Source organism: Nylanderia fulva, unplaced genomic scaffold (genome assembly GCF_048542155.1).
Source record: "Nylanderia fulva isolate GAGA-0341 unplaced genomic scaffold, ASM4854215v1 Scaffold45, whole genome shotgun sequence".
NCBI lineage: Eukaryota > Metazoa > Arthropoda > Insecta > Hymenoptera > Formicidae > Nylanderia > Nylanderia fulva.
In genome coordinates this window covers 869,869-893,988 of record NW_028190532.1, presented here as the reverse complement: position 1 = coordinate 893,988, position 24,120 = coordinate 869,869, and the positions used below count along the sequence as shown (strand labels likewise).

At 34.0% G+C, this 24,120-nt stretch overlaps 1 long non-coding RNA gene across 1 annotated transcript in view; it reads left to right on the top strand.

Annotated features, from left to right (window-relative positions):
* Positions 1-21,009, top strand: part of LOC114943241 (uncharacterized) — a 42,275-nt gene extending 21,266 nt beyond the window's left edge. Inside the window, exon 4 of the long non-coding RNA XR_014925615.1 lies at positions 20,890-21,009. This is a non-coding gene — a long non-coding RNA (uncharacterized LOC114943241). The remainder of the gene's footprint in view (positions 1-20,889) is intronic.
* The last annotated feature ends 3,111 nt before the right edge of the window (positions 21,010-24,120 follow it).

Below are 24,120 nucleotides of genomic sequence, written 5' to 3'. Positions count from 1 at the left end.
TCAAGCGCATCGCAGTGAGCAAATTATTAATGTAAGTTCTTGTCGAATCTCGTGTTTGCCCTCAATCAAAAATTTTTCTCCTCCACGATCCCCCGGTCCGTATGTATGGCCCCTTGAATATTCCCAATCGAGAGAGAGAGAGAGAGAGAGAGAGAAAAAGGAAGGAAAAAATGCAAGATCTCTCTTATGCGTGTTCGTTATTGCCACGCGACTCTAACGACGCTGATCGTTTATTATTATTACAGAATGATCGCGACACACGCCGCCACCAGAATATGCGGCTTAGCGGATTTTGCGTCTCTCCGACTCTATACGCTATATCGTCCGTCAGTCCCACTTTGGAAACGCCTCTCTTCCGCATTGATCCGTTCAATCTCGCTGGTCCCGACTCTCCTTGCAGCGCGCTGGATTAAATTGCGCGCGTGGAAAAGCGTTTTCCTCTCTTTTTCGCGGTTTTTCCGAGAGATTTTCCTTTTTCGTGAGCCCTCTCGCGCGTAAACACGATCGACTTATATATTCTCCCGTTATATCTGCACTCATCACTCTCGGCGCGTCTCGAAGCTACGAATTAATTATTTGTGCCGAGCGCGCGTTACATCGATCGCGAAAATATGTGAAAAAAGAAAAAATCGCCTGTGCTGTCTACGTTAATTTTTTTTACCGAAATCCAAAGTATAGTCTATTTCCTCGATCGATTCAGCCGCGTGTCGCGCATATTTTATATACATACATACATATATATAAATGCAAAATCAAGAATTTATTACATCCATAATTGGATGAGACAAACATATGTGTCTATATATCTCTCCATAATGATACATTTTATATTCTTTGCAATATCATAGATTAGAATTGATTTAAATTCTGTTACAACGAAACAACGATGTTCTATATGCCCGGACATACTATTGCATAGACATGAATTATTCACATATATACGAGATTGTTTGTACTCAGTTGATCGATAGGAGGAAATATCGTTGATGCAAGTAGTCTCTCTCTCTTCATATTTGGCAAGGCTTCTTCGGAGCCATCAATGAGGCAAGGCCACGCGAGAGAAAACACTTTGGATGAAATTTACAATTGTGTCGCATTCATTTAAGTCAAATTACAATCGCGAGGATCATCAGTCTTTCCAAGGACGGTGCACGTCAACGATCAACGATCTTCGATTGAGCATACCCGTTTCTCTCTCTCATCTTGCAGCGATTTACGGTACCATCTTCAATTGCGAATTTGCTGAAATTCATCCCGCGTTACAAGTCGTTACCACAAATCCGTCATTTTCGCGAGCGGTTCGCCTCGGGGAAACTGACGTAATTCGATACGTAATTAATAGGGCGATGGAACGCGCGCTATTTAGGCTCAGGCTCATTTTCATGGATTTCTCTATCCCTCTCTCTCTCTCTCTCTCTCTCGGTTTCCCTTCGTTTTTCTCGGCACCGAGACGAGTTGCGCTCGCTTGCGTAATCGCCTCGTTCTCGTAATAAGTCGTCTCTTCTCCGTCGCGATCTAATCCCGGGACTCTGACGCCGAAGGCGCGTATAAATACCGTCGCCTCGAAAATTTCGCGCATCTGCCTTTGCACGTTTAACGAAGCAATCATCGAACGCGTCTTCTGCGTCGACCGTTGAACCTTTCGAGACACTTTTGGAACGGTGGATTAACGTTTCAACCTCGCGTTTTTCTCTTAACATTCACCGATATTGCGTGTCTATATATTATTGTGGCGAGTTTACGCAACCTATAGCATTTTTACGGAGAATTTATAAGACAGAATTATTCAGCCGTTCTGGAAGTGTTTTTAACAAAATATTCCCAATTGTTTCTTTTTTTTTTTTTTTTTAATAAATTACCTCGACATATAGGATCGCAAAACAAAGGATTAATAATCTAGTCTCAAAGATTGACAGCTTGTTGAGAAAAAATTAATCAGAAGGGATTAAATTCTTATATGTTGTATATTAATAAAAAAAATGATGAATTGTATACTTGGCGAAAAAATGGCCAATTTTTTCCGATCCATCTTCGGGCTCGTCCATCTTCTCAATCATTCGCTTGAGGGAGTTAAAATGAAAATTCAAATTAGTCTCCTTAATCTAATTCACAAGATGAGAGAGCGGAATGTTTAATTTTTAAACTAGCACCCTTATTTCGGGGAAGATTGGGGAGGGTTCTTCTCTCTTTTCAAATTTCTTTTCGACAAAGAGAGAAAGTTTTGTATCTCTTTTAGGTTCTCTTGTATTCCCGTGCTCGGGTCGATTTTCAACTCCTGAATATAACACTGCGCGTTTATTGGAGACGCATCGGCTTTTTCTGGACAACGCGAATTTAACGAATCAGCGCGTTCTTCCCCTGTGTTGTGTTTTATATTTAACCCTCTTTCGTTCCTTCTCATTGGCGCCTTCGGCTTTCTTTTCGTCAAATAAAAAGATGTTCGACGTCAACAAAGTATATGCTATTTTGCGTAAAATAAATGAAGAATTGATGAACCTTTAATCTTTTATAAAGTTGTGAATTTTTTTTATTTCCGGATTCAGAATGAAGAAACTTTTTTTAGCAATTCCTGTAGCTAGAAAAAGATAAAAAGTCACAGATCTAAGAGCTACCCTAAGTAATATTACCTACAATGAGAGAAATCAGTGTAAAATATATAAGTTACGAATCTAATTGTAGTTTTAAGACTAGGTATTCAATTTTCATAGAGACGAATCTCTCTTCCAGTTATTATATTATTAGTATTATTACTATTTATACATATATATATTATTTATTTTTATATAAAATCTATTATTATAAATATATTATTTTTTATTCTCGATTGTAATTATTATTGATTATTATTATTCAATTATATATATTTTTTAAATAAACTACATCTGTCTATTTATGTATTGTTTAAATTAGATTCGTTTATTTTTTATCAGGCAAAACGACCATATTCTTTTTGTAATGCGCATCCCGCGTGTTCCTGTCGAGGATTTGCGTTTGACGCATAGTTACGCATAGTTACGCGAGAAATGTAGACGCGAAAGAGAAATGATTTTATAATGAAACTTTCGCACGTAACACTCTCATGTCGGTCGGCACGCATAATATTCGCGTAGTTGGAGCACGAATGCCTTTTGTACTTTTATACTGCGCCAGAGCATCGTTACGGGCTAATAGCTCGTGTAATGAGGTTTCATAGTGATTAATCGGATCCCGGGACGGAGAGTCAGCCGCTTCGCCGAGTCTGTAAGCTCGAATTATACAGGAAAATGCAAATTTTAGGACGTCGGCGTTTTTCGACCCCATAGCACGCGGATAGCTTTCCCTTCGGTGATTCGCCGAAAATTTATTATGACGACCGATTAGATGAAATATCTGTTATTATTATCGTCAAGCTTGATTCCGCGAACGAACGTTTACGACTTTCTAACGATTTGAAATAAAGGGCGCCGTGAGATGGAACGAAAAGAACAACGCGATTATGCAGGAATTTCCAGAAACTGTGAACATTCTTTCGAATATAGACGCTTGGAGGGATAAGCTAAGGAAACCGGTGATCCTTTGAACGGTATGTTACTTAACGTTAACAATGAAAAAGTTGCAACGAATCAAGATCTCAAGGAAACTAGATAACGGAACCTCGTCTCGCAATTTATTTCAATCGACTTTACCTTGACACAAATTTAATTTAAGGCTTAATTCCGTGCTAAGACATTCCATGTCGCACATAATAAATTTGCGGTAAATAGTAGTCCGCGGACAAGCCCTTGCCTCGAAATGAGAGAAATAGAAAAATTTCATTTTTTTCCACAGACTCGGAAGCTAAAAAAAGAAGCTATGGCGATGATTCGGAGCTGTAGCTTTCCTTCATATATGTGTGTACGATACGAGCGACAGATAACATAGAAATTTACTAGTCGATCATGACTTTCGTTGTTCAGCGTAACCGCAATTTGAATTACCTTTGTCCTTTTCTTGTGACAGAAACCTCCATCGATAATCGATGAGCGCGCGCCGTTGAGCTTCGCCAAACGGCCCGAAGCATTCGCGCAACAATAAAGAAGCCAGCCAGTGTGACATTTTTGCGCCGTGCAAAATTTGTCTCTTGCCCATACGTAGCTCTTGTATCTCGCGAACTCCTCTTTCCATATGTCGTGTTCCGCCTTTGATTGCATCTATATATTTCTATCTCGATTAAGTTCGCCCCCTCTTTCATCCTACGCGCCTACAAAGGTACGCCAATTACTTTCGAGTTTGCATCGATAATTCATTACTTTGCATCTCTTACCCAGTGGCATAATTGCTCTGATATCGATAATTGCTCTGATTGTTTCATGATACCGAATAAATGTAAACCCTCGATCGAATGGTCTGTTCGACAAAATTAGAGGCGGTTAATTCGCGCAGGGAAAAAGAGAGAGAGAGAGAGAGAGAGAGAGAGAGAGAGAGAGAGAGATATATTTATTTTTAAATTTTAATTACGAATTATTCAATCTATATACGGAGAGAAAAAAAAGAAGAATTGAATTTAAATTTACCAGGTATTTTTTTTCTCCTCGATATATTTTATACTGATTGGCTCTGTCAACGACACAGCTGATGGGGTCGTACATAATCGAAGATTTTCTACGTCTTATACTTGAGATTTTTGTCGTTCGATACGTTGGAATGAGTCTTCAAAGTGCTTGGACGATAAGAGAAAAGCAAACGGAAGCATTTGTTGTGAATTAAAGCGAGGAAACGCGCGATTGACGGCGGGATATTGCGCGGGCAAGATCGTTCTCGGTGGCAGATAACGATTTTAACGATACGAGTGGTACAGTGTGCGCCTATGCTTAACCGCGCTCGTAAAAGTTACGACCGGCGTATTAAACGATCAATTTCGCTTCGAGACAACGTAGATACATACATCGTTGCAGCGATAGCTGCGCAGAACGGAGCATTCAGCATTTGCCGCGGCTGGATGTGTCGAAAATTCACGCGAGAGTCACGAATATAGAATATATACGCGCGCGGGATATATGCTGTGTAAACAGAAGATTAGACCGATATTCATAATTTGACTATCAGCAAGCACTTTAGTCCGCGTTGCGCAACAGTTTATTTAGATCTGCCGCGTTATGAACTTATATGCGCGCAGTCGCGTTTGTATTAGATCGTTTTACTTCTGCACCAGTTTTAGCACTTATAATGGAATATCGCACGCATGCCGCAAATTTGCGGAAGCAACGCGACTTAAAGGGAATATATTCTCGGAGAATATTATTCTAAAGGATATTTTAGTTTCTTTTAATAGAATATATTTTTTCTTACATATTAAGAAAAAAATGTGGAAGAAAAATATATTCTGATTATTAGAAAATATATTTTCGAGAAATATGATTTCAATAAAATTATTTTTAATAAGATTGTAATTATTGGAATATAATTTGCTGATACTTAAAAAGTAATATTTTTTAGAATATTTTTCTAGAATAATAATTTTCTAATATTCGAGAAAAAAATCTTGAAATAATCTCGTTCTCGGAATCATTTCTTTCGGGAATATTTTTATCTCGCATTAGTACGAAAGAAACGCGCATCACATTTATTTTCTCTGCAAAAACCCTGACAGACGTTTTCATAAACGACGTACAAATCGCGACAACGTGCTTGAAGATTCGTGCCATTTGTCTTGCGGAGTGATACGCGTAGCACGACATATCGCTCTAAGTGGAAGCTGTTCGTAAACATTTGACGCAATTCCAACGGCAGTAGTCTCTGCATGTGTCGAACACTTCATTGACGCATCGCTCACTTTTGCTGCAATGACGTAATTTGAATGACCGCGACGTCTTTAAACGGCATCAAGAAGTCAGGGGGCGATAATAGAAATCCGCCGTGGAAAAGTACCATTATCGACGACGAAATCCATTCTACGTTATGCAGCGATACTGTTAAAATGCTGTTAAGCGAAATCGGATAGATCTCCGCTTGAGAAATCAATTTCTTGTTTTGTTGCTCTAAGGTGCGAGGTCTTTCATATCTACATGTGGAATAATTTTACAGCATCTACATAAACGATCAAACGATGTTGAACCTTTAGATTATTACATGGAATACTCTTGATACTTTTTATATCAGATAAAATATAACTTTTCTAAAATTAAAATTGCTTTTATTTTTGTTTATTTTATATATTATTTTTACTGAATTATTGAGACAAAATCGTAATTTTATATTGAATAACAATTGCGATAATTAATTAATTTGTTAATTATTTTTGTTGAAATGTTGCATAATTTCAAATGGTATTTCATGTAATAAATAAAAGCATGCTGATAGAAGATAATCAAATAGATAAAACGCAGAGATAAAAGGCCATTATACGCTCTTCTTCGTTTATCACGCGATATAATCATTAAACGAAATTCTTTGTGATTTTCTTTTGTGTCTAAAAGGTGAGTACAAATTCTCGCATTTTTCGCGTATGCTTGCAGACTAGTTAACCTTGATAAAGTTCGTTGCTTTGCGTGCACAACACTCGACCTCCGAAGGCCGCAGAATTCATTAAATGTCATAGATCGCTGGCATAATTTTTCAAGATAAGCTGTTAGAAAGTATTCGAATTATTTGCGCGTTCTCATGTTGAATTTTCTAATATTTACGCGGATATAAGTTTTTCCGTCTAGTGTGCGATTTGAAAGAGTAGAAAAGCTGTGATTATATAATCTTGTCATACACTCTTCACACTTTAAGAATCTGAGAATATCCATAACTATACTTGTTATTATAAATAATTATAACTTGGTAAAAATATATATGAATTCGTCTCTTACGATTTTCATTCTAATATTGGTGGCATGAATGAGCGGAGAAGGTTTAAATTTTACAAAGAGTTGAATTGTGTAGAAATGATAAAACTAATTAAATACTTGTCGAAACGCGGACATTTTACATTCAGCGCGTTTATTTAATTTTTTAATATCAATATTTATATCATAAATCTACCCGCAATTGTATCAATTATTTACAGAAGAGTAACGCTTCTATTAAACCAATCTCGGCAATATTCACTGTGATTTCAGTTTAATATTTATCCACGTGCAAACGTGAAATGTATAGCCTGGAAAAATATTTTTAGTTTGATGTTTTGTTCGCTGCTGCTTTGAATGCAACAACAGGAAATCGCTAGTAATTTTCTGTTCTGTATAAAATTATTTTCGATTTCTTTAGAAATATTTATGATTACCGCCGAGAATGAGTTTGGAAAGCTCGTGTCTCCAAGAATAAAATGCATATACATATGTAGGCTAATATGGATATTCTCAAAGACCAATACAATAACACTGATACAAAGTTTTCTTTTAATTCTTTTCTTCCTTTATAGATTTTATTATCTCGATTTTACATTCAAAGCGTGTTGTTTCATTGATTGCGATAAATTAGAGCTACCCTGATATAATATCAAAGTATTTTTTTTATAATGAGGAATATTGCACGCAGAAAGTGTAAACAATTTTTTTACTACTAATAATTTATAAGATTTTTATAATCACGTTAAAGAAACAGAGAGAAAGAGACAGAACTACGTCAGAAAAAATAAAGGGAGAAAGAAGAGATAGACAGAGATTAACATCATATTATTTTTCTTTTTATTTACTTCTTTAATAAGATATTAATGTTTATATTAGAAATAGTAATTTGACGCAAAAAATATTTTTTCTCTCCTTCATTCAGTAATATTATAGTTAATTGAACATTTTAGTATCTCAATAGGTATCATCGTATCGAAAGAGCTCGTTATTGTAATCTTGTGCAAACGATACCACGTCTGGATACCAGATGCGACAACGAACACTGGACGACTATTGTAATTATGCAGCGACACTTCGCGATCGTTTCATCTGTCATTAGAGCGATTATTAAACATCTGTTAGGTCTTCACAGATGTCAGAAAAAAAGTCATATTTTATTTTAATTAAAATATATAACAGAGAACAAAGAAATAAATAATAAGTAAAAATTTAACACCGTTAAACTATGAAATATGAAAGGTGAAAGTGGAAATATAAATTCGATTGACTCGAGGAAAAATTGCTTTTTAAGTTAATACAATTATCAAAATATGTGTATCATTCATTTGAAGGTCCTTGCAGATCCTAGCGCGACTGAGAGCGACGAATAAAATCGTATATGCCCGCGATAAGCAGGTATATACGTATAACTCGATGGCTATTAGTTTGAGTGGTTTATACTTAAATGCTTTGACTTTTCGAGGACAATTGTTCAATGACAAGGCACTTCATTGAGCTCTGCTTCGGCGCGTTGTAATTCACGCGCACGACGCGACGTATTTGTCTGTTAATCTGCATATATTTCTCTTTCTCTGTCTCTCTCTCTCTCTCTCTCTCTCTCTCTCTGTTTCTTTGTTTCTCTCTCTCAAATCGATCATCGATCCGTTTGACAGTGATATTTTTGGTCGAATGCAAATGGATCGAACGACAGAACCGATTTTTTCACACGTAAAGTACGATCAATATTATTTTCGAGTGTACGTCTCATTTTTTTTTTATTAATGACAAAAATGAAATACGCATTTTTTAAAAATCATAAACAATATTTTGAACAATAATGAAAAGTATTTATTTTAATAAATACTAGTAAATAAATTCGGTTATTTGTGTGTCACATTGGAGAAAAAAATATAAAAGATTATAAAGAACTTATAAAAAATAAAAATAGTAAAAGTAATGATGGATGAAATAAAGTGAAAAAATATAACGAGAAAAGTTAAGAATATATAAGTTAAAAAAATTTCTTCTGAGAAATGGTACTTATTCTCTTTGTCAGTTTTTGATTTCACTTAGGTATATTTACGAATTTTGATTTGTTCTTTTCTACAGAGCTTGGCTTTGATTTCTTTACTAATGATTCCTTTCGAACTTCAAGGAGTTTGCTCGAGGGAAATTCGCGTCGCCACGTGGTGAATTATTATAGATCGAATCAGAAGACGGGAGTACTCATCTTTATCTCGTGGAACTTAGATTTGAATTAACGATAATTCACGGATTAAACGAATCCCCGGACCAATCTTGCTGTGACAATCTGCATTATGTTGTTTTAGTTACTTAGATTTATCTTTTATTAATTTTTTCTAATTTATTGTATGATATCGCTTACACGAATATACTATTTTTTTCATGCATATGGAACGCTTTAAACTTTCAACGATCTTTATATAATCTCTCTTGTCGAATAAACAAAGAAAAAAAAAAGTCGAGCTTAATAAAAAAATCTGCGATTTAATAATCAAACAGCTTGCCCATTTATAGCCTCGGACAGGAATAAAACACGAATCTCGTGAGGGAATACGGCACACTCTTCTCTTATCGATCTCTCGATTTCATTCGCCGTTAGACGCACGAAGAATCTCTTGCACAATCTATTTCGATGTCAGTAATTTTCCATTTTCCAAGACAACACTTCGTAAATGTCGTTGCTACGGGTGGGAGGCTCGACTATACATATAATACTTTGATCGATTTTTCATTTCGTCTCGTCGTGTTCGCTTGATTTACTTTCCTGAAGAATCTTACAAGAGTCCGCACATTGTCATGCCTTGAGTCTTCTACTCGAACTTCCTTTGCATAAACCTTTGCTCTTTATGTGTTAAATAACTGTATGTAATATTAGAGGACAGAAAAAGCGACTCTTTCCACCTTTTCTTTCTAGTCGCGATGGGAGATTGAAGAGTCATTGCGGGAATGATGTTTCTGAAAAAAATCTCAATCAGATATAATCAGTATTCAAAAATGATCGAGGACTTGATGACAAATTTTTGAAGCGATTTAATTTTTTTTAGTGAAAATATCAATGTTTAGTTTGACATTTCATAATACAATTAAGCTTTAGGTAAAATAAATCTGAAATTCAAAATTGTTATTTGTTTATTTAGAGTTATTTTTTTTAATTATTTTATAATATATTTTCATTTTTAAATTGCGAAGTTGATGCCAAATCACGTCAAAAATTTGTTATTGAGTTTTTTCTAAAGTATTTCATATATTCGTAAGATTATCGATATGCGAGATGTTTTTTCGCGTTGATTATAGGAATTATGCGATACCGATGCTCGTGAAAATCTGTTCAGATATAGGAAATGTATTCATGTGTGTGATATTCGGTGATATAAATGCCAATCGCGAGCAACTGCTCGTTTGCGATAATTAGACTTGTCTCTACTTAGTGCCATATATTTATCATTGGATATGCTTAGAAGTTTAAGAATTGCGAAAGACCGTCTAGATATGAAATGACAATCAGACAGTCACAATCAGAACCGAAAATATAGTATAAAAGTATATCATTGTCCGACGTTAATCCTAGCAGAATGAGCTCTGAGTTGTGACAGTAATATATTTAAATAATATTAAAAAAATATTAAAAATTGTTAGAAAATTTGTTATTTAAGTACTAAAAGATATAATGTAAGAATATAAAATATAACAATTTCAGAAATATATATATATATATATGTATATATATATATGTATATATGTATATATGTATATATGTATATGTGTGTGTAAATCATAAAAGTTTTATAACAGTAAAAAGTGTAAGAAAATGGCATTGCAATAAATTGACTATAAAATTATGCTGAAGAATAATTAATATTGAGCTCTACCTTTTGGTCCTGCATGCTAGGATTAATATCGAGTAAATATTTTCGCAGAAAATCAGACACAGAATCGAACGCTCGAGTATATGCTCGCGATTGGAAAGGGCGAAACGAAATTTTCCTTTGCGAATCGAATCCGTGTATTTTGATTCATCGATTAATGATCCGATTACAAGATTGGCAAATATTTAATCGAACTCATAATATAACTGGACTGCCGTCTGATTACGCTCTCGCTTGCGTAGTGTGCATATATATATACGCATTAAGTGCGAACATAACGCACATATATATCATGCGCGTTCTGTCATCTGTGGGATTTCGAATGAATAATCGCGTAAAATGATGAAACACCATCAATATCGTTAATTCGGTCAGACAAGAGAGCAAAAATAACCGTCTCACGGCGCCCGACGAGAAATTCGTGAGCAGCTATATGCGTCCAGTCGAAATTCCCGATTTCTGTTTTATGTCGCGTCAATCAGCACCGAGAGTGAAACAGTGCAGATAAACCCTCGTTCATCGAAATTTTATTTTCGGCCCTTTGTTTCCCCTAAACTGGCGTTTTCATTCCAGGGTGCGTGACGCGTTCGAGTTATTTGCTTTGAAAATTAATCGGATTTGGAAAAAAACAGTCAACTTAAACGTTAATTGGTCCGTTAAAATAATATTGTTCGGGTCACGACCAGAATTGTCTATTTTTGAAAATAAAATTTATGATATAACAGACGTAGCAAATTATTATATAATATTTGCGTATTTTATTACAAAAAATGGAAAAAACACGATAAAATAACGCAAAAAACGTGTTACTAATATATGACAATATTTTATTATAAAGAAATAACGATTAGAAAAATTTTATTTATGTTATCGTCTGCGTATAGTATATTGAAAAAAAAAATTTATGATAATGTTATATAATAGTACAGATTATAATTATAATGCGATTGCATGAAATGCTGGTCGTGATTCCATCAAACCAATGAAGGTTTAAGTGAAAAATGAACATGCAAAATTGATATAATACTGCACCTTTTTATAGAATATAGAAAGATAAATGCAAATTTATCCTAGTCAATTTATCCTAGCATATTTTTCTGTAAAAATTATATAGCCGCAATTTTTTCAAATAAATATCAATACATAATTACACACACACATGAGAGAGAAGATGAAAATCTATAAAGAATCAATAAGATTATACCCAGAGATCTGATCTGTGTTACTTCGAAGTAAATGGCTCCTCTAGGAGTTACTAAACTGGGTAACTCACACTGATTTTATTGATTTCCTCGGCGTGCGTGCGTGCGTGTGTATGTATGTATGTATGTATGTATGTATATATGCATAGTTGTGTGTGTGCATGTGTGTGTCCTTAATTTGTGCACATTTGGAAGGATTGGGCGAAATCGATACATATATATAGAATATAATATATATTTCTTATACGTCCTGACGAATCTCGCACGAGAAGAATATATATATATATATATATATATATTATATTATTCACGCTCTCCGATCGCAAAAATAAATACTGCGTCCACCCATGTTTCTGTCTTTTTCTCGTACGTGATTCGCAAGCGTAGATCTTACGTGTCACACTAGGATAAGCTACGAATTTTGACATCTCGTGATCCTAGACACGATCTTCAGTCTCTTGCGATGGGTATAAAGCGAGATTGCGGACTCTCTTCGATATATGTATATAGTATCACGAAATGTTCCGTGAAGGATCCGCGGAATGTCATTGAGGATCCTCCGGTCGCATTCTCGCGCGGTCATCCAATTTCAACGCGAGATTTCTCGGAGAATAACTGACGGTTTGAGTGAACTTAAGCGCGCACGAGAAATCGCGCGAGAGATTGGATGTCGGGAGACGGGCTCGAATTACGAGAAGTTGGGCTGGAAAAATCGATGCAAGAATAATGACGTTTTCATTCAAGGGACGCTCCTTTCCGTCAAGATGGCCCGCTCCGAATCAATATATTGTCCTCGGCCGATCAAACTCCCATTACACTCCTCTTTCATGTGTATGAATCGTGAATCGTTGATGGATTGATATATATAGGTATATACTTTATTATATGTATATTATATGTACGCTGTGCATAAAGTATGTATCTCCGATGGTGTTCCGTTGTAGCCATGAAAATGCCATGATATATCGTCTTCTTAATACAGTGAAGATACTAAAGTCACGTGTACGCTGAAGTATGTCTTAGGTCTGAAATGGAACTTGCCATTTAAACTGCAGCATATATACATGAGTCTTTAGTTGGTTTACCGAAAACTCTAATTTCCGTCAGTTTTATAGTGATGCGACGATAAGAAGAAGGAGGAGTGTATTTGCGAGCGGATTTGAATGCGAGCAAAACAAAGCGAAACGATTCATTTCGTCATACTTGTAAAAATCGAGAGAGAGGGTGTGTATGTTTTGTCTGTGTACATGTATGCATGTATGTGTGTTGTGTGTGCGATCACACGCATTAAATCGTTTTTATGCGCTGAAGACGAGGATCGTGTGTGCACGGTGAATATATAATGTTAATAATAATATTAATTATAAATATATAATAAATAATGATAACAACAATAATAATAATAATATATTAATAGTAATTGTCCGCTAACGATGTTACGCCAAAGTTCGTACGAGTGAAGTAAAGTTTTAACTTGTCTGTACGTGTATAGGGACACGACATAGGGATATATCTGTGCGTAAAAGTAAAAGAATAAAAAAAAAGAATTAACGAGAGAGAAAAAAATATACAAAAAACCAATATTATCGCTATTTTGCATCGAGGAGTATTGTAAAGTGAGGATTTTTCTCGCCTTGTGATTATTATGTTTGTAAATCGTAGCCGATTGTTAGCCGCTATAAATGCGATTATACACGTAGGCATCCCCGAAAATCGGACTCGTATTACCCGAATCTAGCAGTCGATGAGTTGATCGAATTAATTAATCGATATATATATGTATATATATATATATATATGTATATATATATATATATATATATATATATATATATATATATATGCATATATATATGTGTGTATATATAAATCTCATTTTTTTGTAAATATTAATTTAAATAAATCCTATTGTAAAAATTGTATAATTTACATGGCGCACACACATTTCGTGCTTGATCTCTCTCTCTTTTCTTTCATTTTTTTTCTTTGTCCCATATTTTTGTATCACGTGCCACCCGTGGTTCATACATACATACATCACGATATGCCACGCGCGTGCGCGCGCGCGCGTTTCCCATCCGCATCCTCTCCAATCTACTTCATCATTCGCCGCCGATCAGCGTGCGATCGTCGACCCGAATCCGCTTCGCGTTTCGCAATCACGAACGGGAGCGTCATGTAATGCGGCTCTTCCGAATGATAATATCTCTGTTCACATGCGTACGACATGCATTTTTTGCAGATTCTATGTCGAAATGTATTAAATTGCATATATCTCGTGTTAAACGATATTTGCATTTTTTTCTATCTTGAAATTATTTCAAAATACGTTCTCGATTATTTATTTTATTTTGTCGCAGTTTGAAGTTTTTATTTTATTAAGACTATTATTGCTCTTCTAAGTTTATGGTATCCGTATAGACTTTTGGATAAATGCAATTCATCAAGTTGCAATTAATTTTGAATGTTACATGTTTTATAGAAATTTATTTAAATATTTATTGAGTTTGTAATTTTTTCCCTGTTATTTTAACATATATATTTTTTTCGGAGCTCCAATATATACCAACATTTATATATTCGTGAATTTTAGCCGCATTGCAATTTGTCGATGCAATTAATCTATGAAACGGCACCGTTTGTGTAAGATGGTAATAAGCTCGGAAGCAAGAGTGGATGAAGTCGGAAAAATATATTCGTGGGTTACGCCATTGTCACGGAAATGACGAGATCCGGATCTGCGTTCGTGCCATATTACACTGTTTACTCGATGCGATCGCGATTATTTCTTATCGGACAAAAGACGAATCGATAATATAACGCGATGCTACGACGTGATCAATGTGGATAGAGTTACTGAGGGCGTAACTCAAGAAACAAGTGGGTCGAACCTCGCCGGAAACCGGGTTACTTCCGATTAGGATGTAAGTTCAACTCGTTGGAAAGGAGATCATATCGACCTGTGAAGTTCGCAATCGTGACACGGTATAAAATTCTAGAAAGTGTGGACTCGTTGCTCACAGATGTAAATATATCGCGAGACGATTGATTGAACGATACACACGCGTGTAAATTATTAACAATTACGAAACAAGTTACGTAATATTGTATAAAAGTGGTAGTTTGAAGTTTCCCTTTTTGCCCAAGTTATTGAGAGGCTAATTATATTTCATCAATTCTCGCAGCGATAATTAAACTTTCTCATTTGGAGTTCAAACTAACGTTCATGTTAGTCAAGTGGAAAATGACAGAAGACACATTAAAATAAATTGGCCTACGGATCAATTAAAACGTCCTGGTAACCCTAAACGTTGATGTCACTGACACCAACGTGCGACACGATGTAACGGTACTGCTGGCATGTCGACGAGATTTCGTGCTTATGCGATCTCGTCGTCTATATTTTCTACACATTCGGACGAGGATGCATACTGCGTCAACAAAAGTTTATCACACCGTTTGTGCTCCGTTTTAACACATAATGCCGTAAAATGCTATCTCTCTCTCTTTCGTTTTCTTTTCTCTATATTTTAATTTCAATGACATACTTTTCGACGTGCAAACTTGAAATTAATTTTTTTCTAAAGAAACATTTTAAGGGAAATAATTCGTTGTGCATCTTTAAAATATTTGATACTAAATATCTTAGTAATTAATAATAAATCTCAAACTAATAATATACTTTAAGAGATTTTGTAGAGATAACTTATTTTTAATTAAAGGAAAATCTTTCAATTTTTTAATTTTAGCTAGAGAATATAATATATGTATATTTTTTATATATGTGCATATATCATTTCAAATTAAAATCAATGATCATAAAACATTCTGTATTTTCGATGCTGATGCTTATATCGCTTTCCAAATTTAATTAATAATATTTAACTTTAATAAAATGCCATATTCAATAATAAATTACAAATGATATTAAATTATCGTAAAAATACATACAATATATATTAATAAAATTTGATTAGTAAAAGTATTCAAAAATAATCTTGTTGCTGCTAACATTCCAAATCAATTTGAAAAAAGATAAGAAATACAATAGAAAATAAAAAAATTATATAATTAATTTCTGTTTAATTTTTATAAGTTATTTTGTGCGCCGGATAAAATCGGGGACATCCAATACATATACATATCGGTGTATTTTACGATAGCTAGTGCTGCGCGACAAATTTCAGAAAATCCTCGGAATAGCACGACGATGGCGAGAATCGAGAGAAAAGCCAACGGCACGACCTTGGTACTACTATAACCTGTCGACGCGACGCGGCTAAAATTGACACACTGTCGTGGGGAGTGCCGAACAATCATAGTATTACTACGATGTGTTACGAATTAATGTTTGAACAACATAAAAAGATATATCTTCGGGGATATCTCTGATAAAATTATCCGCGTTTCATGCGATAATGTTGGTTGACGTTTTTATTTTACGACACGCTATTTTATTAAATATTTTTATTTACGAAAGAGATATTTTCCATAATCAATTTTCGAAAAATATATAGGATTTTCTTTCGAATATAAAAACTGATATTTTTGTAAATATGTTATCTCGCATTATCACTTTTATTGCTTTAATAGGAGAAAAAATCAATAATAATACATATATATATATATATATATATAATTTCTTATGTCATTTTTTATCATTGATAAAATCATCTATATAATACCGCCGAATTTGAAAATATTTTTATTTGTCATACAAGGCAATTTATCTATTTGATTTATGCGCATTTATACTTTACATGACACCGCTCCAGGTGAGTCAAAACCCATAGATTATCAACACGACACATAATTTGTGGTCGATGACATTTTATTAAGCGCATACGTCCCTACCATTACTTACGTCGTACCATTCTTCGTCACGATGTTTGAAATGCACTTTTATGCAAATTATGGTCGAGAGGATTAACTCTCGTTGTAACCGCGCTGGAAAAGTTTATTCGAGTCTTATCAGTGATGCTCGTGTCAAATCATATATATACATATATTTCATTCGACATGCAAATAGTATGATTATCATCGCGTCATCTTATCGCAAAATTATGCATTATCACCGTTTAAATGTACAATGTTACTTTCATGTTTGTAGATAAAATCTTGAAAAAAAAAGAATAAATAAAACGGTTTTCTCGTCTAATTCTCACTTTCGTGTTTGGTAGATATACCTACATAGATTTGATATCGTATGATCTGACGAGATCTCGCAAATATCTCAGAATTATACGGCGGAATGCCATTTGTTCTCGATTATGTAATTTGTTGCATAGGGTCCAATCTGTGTGTGTCGTGCGAAAGCGAGGTATTCGCGATATCTATTGTTAGTTGTACGACATTAATTCATGGAATGCACGCTCGTTACATTATTAATATCGTGAATGAACGTGATTAAGTTTCCTCATTTTGTTCGAATATGATAAAATTAATAAAATCTAGTTGGGAGAATTTCCCATTTGGTTTCATTAATATCTTTATATCGTCACTGTACATTTTTGTGTCTTACGTATATAGTTCCATCAATTTCATTTTTTTTTACAATTGACATAATTATAAAGGAATTGATAATAAAAAATATCACGCAGATTTGAAACTGTCGATATTTTCAAAAAAATGGACAGACAATTTGATCAAAAAAATTCTTTTCATTATTTTTACATATATACTTGCGTAGTATTCCAAATATAAACCGTAATTTATAAATCCATCGGAATTTTCTTTTCAACGTAATCTGTGAAAATGCTAATTTACATAATTTTGGCTTTCAACCCCTATATATATCGCACGGATGAGGTGAATTAAATGCCCGTGACCGATCCAAGTGCATCGCACACGCGTGCAAGAGTTACATCGCTGTGTGACGTCCTCGTTATTCCTGTCACGACAGTGGCGTATCATTCCTAGAAAGCGAGGATTATATTTATGTGCATGTTATTTATGTGAAGTAATTTTTTGCGCCGTGTATTGCATATTACATATTGATATAATCTATAAAGAATATCTAGTCTTTTGCAATTCTGATCTCTATTAGAGCAGAAAGGAAATTTTCATTAAGAGTAAAACAATGCTATCCGGTTATCCTTGTGATAATCAAGTCAGATTGATGTTAAACAGATCGAGTAAATCTTGTTGAAACATAAAATGAGAATAGAAATCGAAAGTGCAATAATTATTTAAGTATATAATAAAATTTACACGGATTAGCAGAGCGTCTTAAATGATTAACACTCAGATTATTAAAAAATATTTTTATAATCGCATACATGCGCATCTTTATATAATTATTAACATTTTTTACTTTATATATTTGTTATTAAAAAATTTCATTATATGCATATATTTTAGAGTGGAATTTTTATAGATATTTATTTTTATTATGTATGTTTTATATACGAGATCAACATGCTAACGCGAAAAATATTTAAATTATTAGATCTTATAAATGATGAAGTTTCTTATTTTTGCTCCACGTCAGAAAATGTTTCACGCGTCTAACAACCACAAACCGCACTTCTCGTTTACGTTACGCGATGGTCAACCTCGGTAAGCATCGCATGTAATGACAGGAAGACAATTTGAATGCTTAAGGCATTCGATTCAACGAAACGAGTGTGCGTGACTTGCCAATTGTTAGCTGCGAACTCCCGTTCGAGGGCACGAAGCGCGATTTTCATTAATTCGTAAACATACGCACGATTTTTAAGACAGTCATCGCTTTGGATCATCATAAAAAGACTTGTATGCAATTCTGATTTCTTTTTTTCAAATAATCTTATTTTCTTATAATTGTCCTAAACAAAAAAAAAATCAACGCAAAAACAAAATTGTAAGCCAAATTTTTTTGAAGATCTATCTTGAAGAAAAAATTTTACAATATACAATTATAATTAGATATTAATTACGGCGACACGTTTTTTAAAATTTAAATAAGAACATTGTATAATTTTACAATTGAAAGTTAATATATGCCGCATGCATTTAAAATGCGCATAAATTTAAAAACATAATATTTTCAGGACATTAATCGAAAATAACATTATTAAAAATTTGCACATATATACTGTTCTCATACCGATTTGCAATTTTATGTAAGAAATAAAATTATACATATTATTATAAAATCGTAAATTTAATTTTAGCTTCTCATAAATTTGCATATATATTTATTTTTATTAATTTAAGCGCAGATATTTTTCGACAGCTCGATGAATTATAATAATATCGTCTGTTGCTTCAATCTCGTCAAGTATATTCTCGATGAACTTGCGCAATGCGGTCCCGAGATCGATTAGCTCTCGTTATCGCTGATTTATTTATTTATCATCTCCCATTGAGTGGCAGTGGTGAAGCTTAATTTGCAAATTACAGCAACAACTAGTTAAATACATACGACTCTTATGTTCTCCATGATATCATTGTTCTGCGCGGGAAATCCAAGTCTCTAGCCTTCATATATATTACTAACTATAAGAAAGAAAGAGAGAGAAAGAGAGCAAAAGAGCATAGTATCACATAAGCTAAGCATATGCATATCTTCGATTAGTTAATGAATCAGGCTGTAGCGAATGATTCATGACTGCTATTAGGCGAAGTATGAATGGCATCTCATGCGATTTTTAAACCGATTTCGAAAAGAGCATCACGCTTTCAGATATCATTCACATTATTGTGAAGTTAAATGTCAAAGACTTTTAATCACATTGTGCATATTTTATTGAACGTTTATAATTCACATTTATGTTAAATCACACATCAGTCGATACGAGATGGTATAAGTGAAAAATAGAGAAACTGTCAGGACAAACTAATGATTTGCATCAAGTTCTAGCATTTTGTATATCGAAAAGTACGATATATTGCAAAAATGGTGGTACAAAAGATGTGTCTTTTTCATACATCACGATTGCCATGTGCCATTCTTAAGAGTATCAAATGAGAGATCGAGTGAGTCTTCCGATCGTTTCGGCGACAGATCAATACGAAAATCTGTAATAGTAATACTGTAATAATTCGCGTAGATAGCTATAAGCACGATCACATTAGCGAATAGGACTCCGTGGGCTCTTCATGTATATGATTTAAGTATATTTCCAAGTGCAATCGTCTCGTTTTATGTTCTGTTAAATAGGCCTTTTTACGTCGATACTATAGGCGATTTTTCAGCGTCCATCGAGGTGAGCTTCTGTATGCTACATGTTGTGCAAACATCGTGTGTCTATATGTAAAATACACTCCTGCAATGGGTGATTAAGACGATTGTTAGGAGATATTTCAGTGGAGTACACAACCACTTGAGAAGCAATAATCACGATTGCGATGATTCTGACATGTACGACTGTTTGCATGGCGTGTGTTGCACGTTCTATCCACAGCGAGTTCGAGATTAAACTGGATCATTAATTCTGATTAGCATATAACCTCTTTTAAATCATTTTTAATTGTAATAAGGCTTGATATAGGTGACGATATAAAACATTGGAGTTAACATAAATTTTCGCACGATGCTAAATGCGAACTTGTGGTTTTAACATCTTATATGTAGTTAATCTTGTTTGACTATTTACTTTCTTATCTCAAACAAATCAATTGTATTAAAATCTCTCGTGTCCTGATTCTATCTCCATTTTTCACTTTTCAATAGTCGAATTTCGACTCTTACAATTAGATTAGACGTCCTTAAGGACGTACCTGATGGAGAAGAATTTACGGCCGATCTTTCGGCTAGCCGACATCAATATACGGGTCGATTGTATATGTATAAATATATAAGAGTAATAATGCGAGAAAGGTGGAATAAAGTGATATTCGTAATTGCGAATCGTGGTCAAAATTTGTCTGTGTGAATATATTCTTAATGGTACGAAAAGGAAATAGAAAAGATGTGTTTAGGCTGTTTGTATTTAAGCTAATTCGAACTAATTGTTTACGTATCCCTGTTACTTTTACGAGTGATTATACGATAAATGCAAATAAACTAATTAAATAGTTACACTGAATTTTTTCTGTTTGCAGGTAACTGATTTGCAAGAAATATTCTTTCCTGAATTATAAACCTGCCCTTCTTCCTTGCCTTTTTGCTTATTACAGATGCAAAAAGGTAAGTGCGATTTATATGGAGAAAATTGATCGACTCGAAAGGTAATTAATATTCTATATTAATACTATATTTTATGTTTACACAGTCACAGTTCTTTTTTTATTATGATGTTTCTATATTTTATACATAAACATTAAATAATATAGCTCCGGCAGAAAGAGAAATTTTAATGAACATTTTTTTTACATTTATGATTATATTAATAATCGCGTCGATTTCCTTTCAATTGATTATATAGATACATGATTAAATGGTGCAAATTTTTCGAAGGAGTTTGCATTATTTAATAGCATGTACATATAATCATTAAATGTTATTATTTAATAAAGTCTATATCTAATATTTAAAAGGAAAATAGTATCGATTAATCATCAGTCAATTGTTCAAGTTCAATAGTGTTTGTTTCGCATGTATAAGCGTTGATATACTTTAACAATCCATAACTCCGAGTTTTACAGCAATACGGTATAGTTGTACTGCGTCTTAACCCACTTAAAGTCGTGCATGAAGAACTATCGAACGTATCATAACACGCTAACAAACGGAAGAAGTGTTGGTTCGACTGCTTCCTTAGAAAAACAAGTTATTGCAGATCTCTAAAGTTTCGCAAAATTATTGTGTCATCTTTATCTCTTATATAACTCATACCTATACATAATATAATATTAGTATATAATTTATAATGTATTGTATATACATTGATTCTCAAACAATTACACGTACATACATTCTCATATTTTGTTATAATATCAGCCGCGTTTTCTTGTAATATTTTTCACATTTTTTTCACGCAAATTATTTTGCATTTTACTCGGTGTTAACCGTTTATATGTATATCTCGTAAAGTGCTCATCGAAGAGATTCATTATCGTCACTCTCGGCGTCTTGATGTTGCCGTATTCCTGGAGCGCGTAAAGGTCCCGATTATACACGAGACGCGATCTTGAACGTGTTTCTCGAGCTCCTCCCGGGAGCGCGAGCGTTGAGTTTGAGGAGAGGTCCTGGCGCAGCGCTCCCTGTTCCTAAACTAATTCTTCAATTAAGCTAGTTCCTCCGCGTCGAGAGACCGTGAACACCAATAATTGCTACATTGAGCCAGTCGCAAGACGCTTGCCAAGACGACGAAGACGACGACATATCTATCGGTTCGCCGTCGATTTCCCAGGAACTGGTTTCCCAACCCAGAAGCGCTGCAATCAGACATTAAATGCTATCAAACGCGGCGGATCCAATCGACGAAGTATCCAACAGAGCGTATCGCTCACCCTTGCACTTTAAGCAGTTAAACGAAGAACGCCTGCCTTATGATTCTTCTTAGAAGCTCTTTCTCTTAGTAGATAGTCGCGCTCTTTACGTGGAAGATAGGATTGGTTTCCGCGGCTCAGAGTACAAAGCAGATGCTCCATCTCCTTTTTACCTCTGACGTTTACGGAAGAGTTCGCGTTTCTCGGTTCACCGAGAAGGAACGCTTGCTTCGTCGAGGTCTTCTGCGTCTTTCGACTCTGCCGTCTCGCTTTCATTCTCGGCCTTGTGAGACACTTCGTTAGTATCGTATGGCCTATCCTGACTAGATGCTTGTTGTATGTAACGCGGTAACGTTGCAACCTGATCTTCGCGACACGGCTACGCGTAGGCACTTTTAGAAAATGCAAACGAGAAAATATAAGCTCCTCCTGTAACACAATTTCTTTTTTATTTATACTCTTAAAGTGTCACTCATATTGTACCTTGATAACGTGACGTTAATTTCATCAAACTGTAAATGAGGATTAAAACATATCAAATTAAACGGACTTAATTATAACACAGATATAACGAGATATTCTCTCTAATCAATAGACTCTCTATTCAATAAACGCATGCTGCATTATATAGTAAAATTATAAAAAATAAAAAAAAGATTATTTTTTATCAAGTTTTAATCCATATTTGAAGATGGATAAAATGTGGTGTAGTTAAGTATTGAACTGTATAAAAATTCTGCTTAGTAACAGTAAACTTGTCATGGATTCTAATTAATTCAGTGAACTCAACTCTCTCTTTCTTTCGGTAAGATGATGGCATGTTTTTGCTGCGTCAAGCTATAACTTTATATAATTCTCTGTGTGTTACGTTACATGTATATTTTGAAGGCTGAATTTCGATCGATGTGCTTTCGTGTAGAAGCCTTGGAAAATGCTGCAAAAGATAATTCAGCGCATACATACAAACACACACACACACACACACACATGGGATTTGAAATAATATTCCACCCAAAAACCGCAATTCAAGCACAATCAGCGAATTCAAGATAAGTCTTTATGATCTTTTTATGCTGAAATAAGAAGCTGGCATTGAGAGAAATCTGATATACGAGTTTCAATAATGAGTCTCTGAAATTTAGAATTATAATATGTATAATTTTTTGATTGAAACATTAATGATAGGATATTCTACGAGATTTTACGCGAGTTATTTGTATAATCATTAAATTTTCTAATGATAAAAAAATACTATTGTCGGTTTATCACAATTTTTATTTATATTATTTTGCGCTTGACAAGATTCATCTTAAAGCGTTTCATAAATCACGCTACAATATAATAATAATAATAATAATAATAATAATAATAATAATAATAATAACAAAATTGTCTCGATAAAATTCAATATTATTCAGTCCGACTGATTCACGACCATTGTATGGTGATCCAAATTGATTAAAGTTTTAAAATCATCTCGTGTTGAGAATGATGACATTTCATGCGTGTCTCATTTATATAGCTTTATTGTGACGTTTTCCATTAATTTGTATCAAGTATGTCTAAAATTTTGTGTATATTTTTTTTTAGAAATTTCTAGAGCTTTTGGTATGATTAAATAACCTATTGAGCTTTTAGTATGATTAAATGACCTATTGAATAAAAAAATATAACTGTTATATTGTTATATTTATTTAGTAATTAACGATAGAAAAAATAATACAATTTGATTACTAAAGATTGTTTAATTATAGGACTATCCTTTTTAGTAACATTTTATATACTTGTTTTCCTTTTTTTCCAAGCGCGCGTAAACATATACTCGTTTTATTTTAAGTACAGGAAGTGTAAAAGAGATTTAAACTAAAAGGAGCGATGCTATTAATATGATAGAGGTAACAG